The sequence below is a fragment of the Borostomias antarcticus genome, assembly GCF_949987555.1.
Source record: "Borostomias antarcticus genome assembly, chromosome: 13".
NCBI classification, from domain to species: Eukaryota; Metazoa; Chordata; class Actinopteri; order Stomiiformes; family Stomiidae; genus Borostomias; species Borostomias antarcticus.
Window position 1 is genome coordinate 13,041,669 of NC_140246.1, and position 9,042 is coordinate 13,050,710.

The window sequence follows — 9,042 nt, forward strand, 5'->3', positions numbered from 1 at the left end:
CCTATTCGTATGGCGTGTAAAGCAATTGTAGCCTACATCAATATATCTTATTCTTTCAGCTGCAACCCCTAGATTGGGAGGAGATGCTAAAATAAATCAAATGTAGGCTAAAAAGTAGCCTATTTCAGTAGGCCTATAACGTCATTGATTGTAAGGCATTGATGCTATCACAATTCAATTAAAATGTAGCCTACTTCTTTTTGTTCCTAGGAACGGGAGGCTAGTCTAATAACTCATTAAAGACTTTTAAAAAAAAAAAATAGTGTTTTTACTTGGTTCTCCGCATCACCCACAGCCTACACGAAACTGCAGGTAGGCTGAACGCAAGCCAGTGCATAGCCTACAACTGTATGCACAAGGCAAACTATGTCTCAAGCAGCTGTCATTCTGCAATTTTCCATATGATATCGGGGAAAGCCAAAAAGAGTTTGTCGGTTTGTAAAAAGTCTTCTTAAGAACCTCTCACTGTTCGCGCACTGCAGATTAATTTTTTAATTCGCACACTGAGCTGTCATCGCACGTCATCACAAGAGTTCTGCACGTTGCAGGTTGCAGTTGTGGGACTTGTAATAAAATAAAAAATAAAAAAGTTGTGGGACTTGTAGTTTTGTATATGGGTGCAAGAAACTTTAACTAGTTTGATCTGGATTTTGCATGGGTTTATTTTAGGTGCAAAATGCGAGTGAAATGGTTGAAAACAGTACTCGCACAGCTCCTAAATGATTTTTTCTGATCGCACAAAACTATTTTTAGTCGCAAATGCGAGTAAAATGGTTGCACCTTAGAGCCCTGACTTGCGTTACGTATCAGAAGAGCTTATTAATTTAGTCGTAACAAGGGGAGGTTACAAAGGGATGACATGCAACACAATACAGGGCAGGCTTACAGAGATACTGGTTGGTTACCGTGCCCCTCTTTAAAAATAGAGGATAGGAACCCCAGGTCATTGGCAAGGGCTCAATATGATATGCTACCCTTTTGAAGCAGGGGAAAATATCTCCCCCCTCATTTGAAGGGCAGCGTGGGAAGCACTTGGTCATTTCAACTCCAAGACTGTTATGGCAGTAAGACAGAATTCATCTCAAACTAAAAAAAATAGGTCTATGTATCGACAAACTATAATTCAAGTATAAGTCGCCAAATAATGATTCTGTTACTGTAGCCTACATGAACCAAAGCCCTTGGTCAGAATAGACAGGCAGGCTACTTGAATCATCCAGAAAGATGTTTCGGTAATAACTGTGTTTGAGTCAGTAATGTAATGTTATGGCATATGATGTCATGAGCCACTTCCTATTGTATACCAACGTGTCACTCTAGGTCTGGCATGAGCAAAAACTGACCTGTGTACTATAACTACTTCCAGTTCATGGGAAGAGACAGGGCTGGGTGAATGAATTTTCTCAGGTAAACCTCCTGTTTAATCTAATTAGATCGATCTGTGACATTGGGGAGATCCACAGTCTCTGTTCTGCAATGCAGAGTTGGAATGTCAGTACACTGTAATAACCGACTGCTGTCCGTTCAGCTTTACCCCGCCCTCCCATAGTGATTCATTCCAAACTGCAGAGCAAAGCACAGCAGTTGACATCCTGTTCTCAGGAAATTTTCATTTGATGAATTTCTCATAATCATCATGGAGGGGGGCATGCCACATTTGTACTGATAAGAAGGATGTACTGGAATTAGGCAATTAAACTCAGCATCCGGAAAGATTATAAAATCTGCAATTTGCACATACTGTAACACAGCACCTGTTATGTCTGTGATACAAGTGACTCAAACTATGATCTACATAGGCAAAAGGGAACAGTACAGGGACTGGCCAGCGGACCCCTAGGGGAATGTAACTTCCTACTCTGATAAAGTGCCAGAGTCTCACCACCAGCTGGGTAGTCAGTTTTACTCACTGTCTGCATTAGTGTCTTGGGCTAGAACACAATGAACTGAAGAAGCAAGAGAGAACACTATTCCACAGTCAACATAGAACCCTCTTCCCCGCACATCATCTAGGTAGGCAGAACGTAACTGAATAGCGAGAGCTGAAACAAGGAAGGACACAGATGCAAGGTATTTGTACACATCTAGTAGTGAAAATATAATTAGTAAACAAATGGGAGAGCTTGCGACACACTCCACTCAGACTCTTGGAAACTACTCTGTCACATGCTGAAATTCTATTTGGAGCCATCTGCCATGGAAAAAGGACAGGATTTATTATTCATTACTCTACATAATTGCAGGGCTGGGTGCATTTCTGAGGTGACACAAAACCTCATTTCGGGGGGGAAATACCTCTCTGCACCAGCCACAAGTTTAGGGTGAGGTCTTAAAACGTACGCAGAGGTCTATGCCGAAAACATTTCACGTTGTGTTTTTATAGTTATCAGATGTGTGAAAACGCAAAGTGAAACTTTTACTGTCGCCTCAGTGGAACTGGCTCTCCACTTATAGAATTCACCATCATGTGACAGAAAAACAGCCGCACTAGTTCCTTAATGAAACCGTTTTGGATGTCCTATGACTTGAATTCTCCCAGCAATATAGGACATACAGGACACCGACAAGTGAATTTCCACTTTCCAGATGTCTTACCATGTCATATTGCAGTGTGGTGTGACTCAGACTCCCCGAAAGTGTTTTTTTTCCTAAATGGCCCTTCTAAAAATGGTTGGCATATGCATTGCCCTCAGCAGGGTGCACACACACAGGCAATGTATGTTCAACCAAAGTAATGAAGGGAGGTCGGGCAGCTTGATTTCTCTTTCCCCCCCCATCTTATGCTCCAAGCCCTCTCCCCCAAACAGCAGCAGCAACTCCCTGGATGAAGGAAGTGCCAACATTTGCTGCACGGTGACAGTTTCGGGTTGCGGAACAGGTCACATGTCACAACAGTGGAAAATCATTGCGATTGGATCACCAAGCAAACAGCTGGCATGGTAAGTTTGAGCAAAGATGGGGGGCTAAGGTTAACCTTTGTGTACAGAGATGGCAAAAAAAGGGGGTTTAAAAGTACCAAAGAGAGAAAGAGCAATTTACTTTACAACTACACAAATCCGAAAATAATAGTACAGCCTTGCAGTTTAGTCCTTCCATGCCACATGAAGCATAAAATGTATATGAACAGCTGCTCACTGGACTAACTGGGGAAAAAATCTCCATCCAAAAGAACTTGGGGAGACTAATGCCAACACCCGGGACTAGGACTTCAGTGGAGGATGTCTTAGCAATGCTTCCCGATCTAAGGAAACCCTCTTGGTCATGGTTGGCAGTTTGCAAGCCTCTGCGTGCCAACTTACTCAATGCTAGTCAAGGACAGCAATTCCAGGGATCCCTCTGCAGTGGAGCTGCCGGTGGGGGTGGGTTGTATTTTTAGCTTCCCCCAGACGGCCCCCTCCTCTTCCCTCAGTCCCCATCCCCCCCTCACTGGCCACTCCTGAAGTGGGTCAGGGCGTGTAAATGTGGAGGGTACAAAGTGGAGGACCCGTGCTAGCTATGGTTCAGAGCTGAGAGGGATACTTCACACCAGACTAGTGTGGCTGCTACTGAACTCTCAACCAGGGCCACCTTGGCATGCCAACTTATGTCAACGGCCCCGTTGAGTCCCAAGTCGACACACTTCCCCTTTCCAGTACCCTGCCCCACCCTTTACACCCATTAAAGAGGGTGTATGATCCGGGCCTGAAATTAACACCTGCCACACACCAAATTACGGTAAAACTTGCCGTTGTTAAGTAGATACATTTTACCAGCCACTCTCTTTTACGGTTCATTTTCATCTGTGATAGATATCTGCCAACAAATCCAAGTTTGATGGAGACACTAGCTTTTAACTTTTGCCCTCAAGAAACACCATGACAAGCTAACGGCACCGTACAATGCTGTCAGGCAAGAGATCAACCATTAATGGGATCGCTAAGAAACAAGAGTCACTTGGAGCGGTAGCAGGCATTCAGTAATAAATAGATGTAGTTAACTGCCTAGCCAAGTCTATTAGGTTGCTTGCTTACTAACCAAATGGGAAACAACTTGCATACACTTACCGACCGCTCAAACACCATGTCATGTCTTTTTTGTTTACATTTATTCTTCTGTGTTTATTCAATGATGTGTCCTCTCTTATGGCTAGTTATAGTACTGCAGCCTATGGCAAGGGTGGGTAGGGGGGTAATGAGTTGTGGCCTGCAAAATATCTGAGTATCCATTAAAAAAAAAAATTACAGACACATCACAGACTGGTAGACAAGAAAGATAATTTGATGCCCTGTGTTTGATTGTATGAGGGAGGGCATCTCAGACTTGTTTCTGTTTTCAATTCACCTCCCTTACAGCAAATGAAAGAAATCAAGCTTTATCTGGGGCTCTTTTCAATGGAAAGAAGGTCAATTTATGGAGGCTAGGGTTTTATTTAACTGGTCTGTACTGTGGGGAATAAATCAAGAATAGACCATCTTTGATCAGGTGGCTTTGAAGATGAGAGGGCCTCTGCATTCTTTGTCATCTGTGACTCTCTACCGGGCGGCTCTGTGGCCTCAGGTCTTGCTGCCCCTGCCATTTGCTGCTACAGGTAACCCTTGCTGCCCTCTATTTACAATTCATCATGGGATGCGCTCATATTGAGCATTTGTCCAATGTTAAGCTCTGTGTTAAATAGCAAATGCTGCTATTACACTATTACTCCATGAAATGGAGGCTATATACCAATTAGGCTAATTCTCTAATGAATCAATGTGCGACAAGGTGCCCGTTTGACCACTTAACCCAAAATGAAACAGTTTAATTTAAAAGATCATGCTGAGAGACAAAGAGAGAAATAAATTTGCCTTCTGGCTTCACTAAGCCTAATTCAGAAGTAATGAGTCAGACTCCACTTGCCCTCAAACCCTTGTGTGGAATATTCTTGCCCTTACAATCCTCAGAGAATGATACGTAGCACAACATTGTCCATTGTAAGTAAATAGTAACTTCATTAGAATATACTTAATCAGGTACTGCAGAAACCTATATTAAGCATTCCATGGTAGCTCACATGTGGTTGAATGTCACCTCAGATTAATGTATCACAGGGCCTCTGTTGCATCTCTTACATAAACAATACTGCCTTCAGCAGTACAGGGGCTCAGTTACCAAGTGTTCACACTAATGCTTTAAATTTATTTTAGGCCAATTGATGCAGCATTTTGTGTAAAGAGTTGTTGGACCAAGCATTTAATGTGGCTTTACAACTAGCAATGTGAATAAGTCAGATAACCATGAGAATATTTGTATCCATTATGAACAAATATGGAAGCACTACTCACTGTCAAGAACTTGGCGTGTGGTGCTGACATGCATCGTCAAGACAAGCCACAACAGGCATATGGTACTACAGGATAACTTGTTGTTAGACGAAATGCCAATGTACTCCTCAGAAAGTTTTTGTTTCCAGAAAATACATGCATACATGTGAAATCATGTAGCTTTTCTGTTGGAGTGGTGGTGTCAATCTACCCATCTAATTAGGGCAAATTCTATTTGGAGGAATCACAATACCAAACTGTTCAAAAGTCATCTATATTTCCAAAACAATGCAGGACCACAAACTGAAAGTACTAAAGCAACAAACCACTAGTCAGGGCTAGTGCTAAATAACAAGTCTAAAATAACATCCAGAGCAGTTTGCATCATTGGCATATGAGAAAAATAACATCACAATTGATAGGTTTGGATAATACTACAAATTATGTAGAAATGTTGTTTACATTGCCAGAAAGTGAGGATGATCATGGTTCATACCTGTGTGACAACATCCATTTTGGTTCAAATGAATGAGTCAGACACACAGCCAAAGATACTCCAATGGGTGAGGTGAATCATTAAACAAAAAGTCAGAAATCTTTGCTATAAGTCAAATGTTACAAACAAAACATTCTGATATCCACAAACCCCATACAATTCTACTCACTATGAAAATAGCAGTCATATTTCTATATGTGTATCATACTGAGTGACAAACACTTAGCATAACCTGAATAATGAATAGGCTGTAAAATGATCACCATTACATCACACATAGAACAGCAAATAAACCGGCAATATGCACCACAAACGCTCATAAACAAAAGTTTACTATAAGTAACAATGCCGATATAAGTTAATCTAATTTGATTTTCGACAGGCATACACACATGGAATAGTTAAGGCCCCCTGGTCAAGTGACAGTGCTCAGAAGTCAGCTCACACACAGCCGGGGAGGGATAAGTGGCTGGGATAAGTAAGCAGTACAGTGAGCTGGGTTCCATTTAATAGGATAAGGACTGATCCCTTCTTCCAGATACCAAAAGGTGATCAGCTACTCACACTCAGACCTACACAGACGCTTAATATTAATCGTTTGCAAAAGAATGAACGAATAGAGAAACAATCATTTGTACCCCCACTCAAGGTCATATTAGGGGCTGCGTTTCCCATCAGACGTTATATTGTGAACAAATAGCTAACTACCATGGTTGGTGCAAACAACCACTTTTCAAGCTGGTTTAGAAGTGACCATTGAGACACAGCAAGCAATGTGAGCTACGATACATTGCCAACTTAGGTTTTGAATGACGAATAAACTGGTCGCACCAGACAGTAACGCTATCCCTGACAGGAAAGCTAGCTACACCTCAAGCATTTTGGCAAACTAGTTGTCTATTTGACTAGCAATATTGCTGAGTAAAATGAACGCTGGCGTTAGGTAGATTGTTAGTGCTAGCTACCTTTGGGTATCCACTTTGACTTGCCCAGGAAACATTGGAACATTGCCGTAACGTTAACGTTGGCTAACGTTAGCTGGCTACTATACATTATTGTGGAGACCGGTACATGTATTTTATGTTAGCTGACGTTCGACAACTCACCTGGTCACTGGTTAGCTAGTCGCAATTGAGAAAGGCAGTTCCAAAGGAGCAAGCTAGCAAGCGCTGTCTAACAAGAAAGCAACGAGCAGGCAAACTGACTACTCGTCTATGGAACCCTTTCAAACACACAACGGCTAAGCCTGCAAGCGGCTGTGCTAGTAACTGGCTAACGTGAGATACTATTGTGAAGCAACCTATCTAGCCTAACGTTAGTACGTTGGTCTTAACTGACTAAAAGAGACAACTTACTTAACATAACAGAACTAAAGTAATTGGTTGGCTAACGTTACATTAGTGCTAACTGATGCTGGCTAGCCTACATGAGATAACTTAGTGCTATAGCTAGCTACGTGATGTTAAAGAGCTAGGTAGTCTAGGTATCTCATAAGCAATCTCGCATACTATCACGTCACGTGCCACACAAGACATTCAACACTTTTCCGGTGATTAGTAACTTTTCAAAAACGATTCAAAACCACAAGTGAAGCTCGTATCTAATAGCTGACTTACTTCAGAGAAGAGTTCCTATGTAGTGTAATGTAGCTACCTAGCTAACGTTAGCGTCCACCACCTCCTAGCTTCCATCCACGAGCTGCTCCAACACTGCAGCGCGAGCAATCGAACACTTCAATCATTCCATATCTGTCCGTTAGCTCGTTAGACACTAATCTGAACACGAGCTCAGAACTAAAACACAAGAGCGAGGCAGCTAACTAACTTAGCTCACTCACAATCAAATGCATGCCCATGATTTCAACACTTTGACAGTTGACAAAGGCAGGTTGGTTGCGTTAGTCCTAGAGAGGCAATCTACTTTAGTGTAAAGAACAAGCCCCGTGTCAGAGGACCCTCACACAAGATGAAGCTTGCCACCTAAAAGCGCACGAGCGGCGGCACGGCAATTAGCTGGCTAACGTTTACCGTTATTTTTTGATGTGAGGTAATAAAACAGACGGGTTTGATCCAATGAATGTCTTTTGCAGATGTCGATTGCCTGTCGAATTCTACCTTTGTATGGCTTAAATTCCTATAAATAATACTTACTTCGTTCTCTGAAATACGCCTCAAGTCCTCCTCTCTCTCAGTCTCACCACAAACTACCCTTCTCTCCTCTATCTGAGATCAAATCCCGCCCACTGCACTGTCACAACATCGCGAGGGACATGTGATTCAGGAGGATGGGCACGGACTCGACTGTACATCCCCATTGGCTCAAACAGCATATCAGTCGCCTTTGGAAACGGTTACGTCATGATCTTTCTCTTTGCTCCAACACGCTTTATAATAACCTGGATTTATATATAGCAATAGGCCTACTGTAGTTCTCTTCATAACGCCGGTGCACCGTCTGCATCATGTATGCATGACCACCGACACTGCTCTGTGCTGTTTTAACTCCACCCACAAGACTAGAACAAGTCTTCCCCGGCGGCTAATCAATCTGACGTCATTATTTCCATGACGTAGCGCTTTTCTTTGGGCCCAATGCTTCTGTGTGATTCAGCAGGGTGAGGAAGTCACTCGCACATTCACTTGCAAAAGCCAGAAAGACAAGTCTATATTCAAAAGAGCATTCAGTGCACTCGGAACACGCGCAGAGTAGTCTGTTCACAGAATCCTGACAAACACACACGCACACACGCACGCGCGCACACACACGCAGACACACCCACACACACACACACACACACACACACACACACATATATGCATCAGTAGACTTTCTCCTATACAATTGAGCCTTTCAACACCAAATTACTTTGAATCATCCAGTTGTTACACTGAATACACTAAACAAAAATATGTTTAGAGGTTTAGAGTTTACTACTTTGTGTATACAAGTTTACCAAAGAATCAAGGTTTTACAAGAAGGATAGAGCTTCTTCTAGGTAGGTAAGTAGCCTAGATTGATATTAAAGAGAACTCTAGATAGCGTAGTTGGAAAGGGTGTGAGATCAGATTGTTGGGAGCCACTAGGTTTCACATTTCCTTCAACACACACAGATGTATGAGAGGTGCAGGGGTGGGGGTGGGGTAACCTGACATCTGCCAACCATTTATCTGGTCATCTGACCCATGCATACTGTACATTATGGTCCACAAAAGATTATGTTCCACAGAAGACAAAAGATTATTTCAAAACGTACCTCTCCATGTAAAT

At 42.4% G+C, this 9,042-nt stretch overlaps 1 protein-coding gene across 1 annotated transcript in view; it reads right to left on the bottom strand.

Annotated features, from left to right (window-relative positions):
* atp2b1a (ATPase plasma membrane Ca2+ transporting 1a) overlaps positions 1 to 7,966 on the bottom strand; it is a 42,844-nt gene extending 34,878 nt beyond the window's left edge. Inside the window, exon 1 of the mRNA XM_084447822.1 lies at positions 7,926 to 7,966. The gene's annotated coding sequence lies outside the window, so the exon portion shown is untranslated. The remainder of the gene's footprint in view (positions 1 to 7,925) is intronic.
* Positions 7,967 to 9,042: the final 1,076 nt, after the last annotated feature.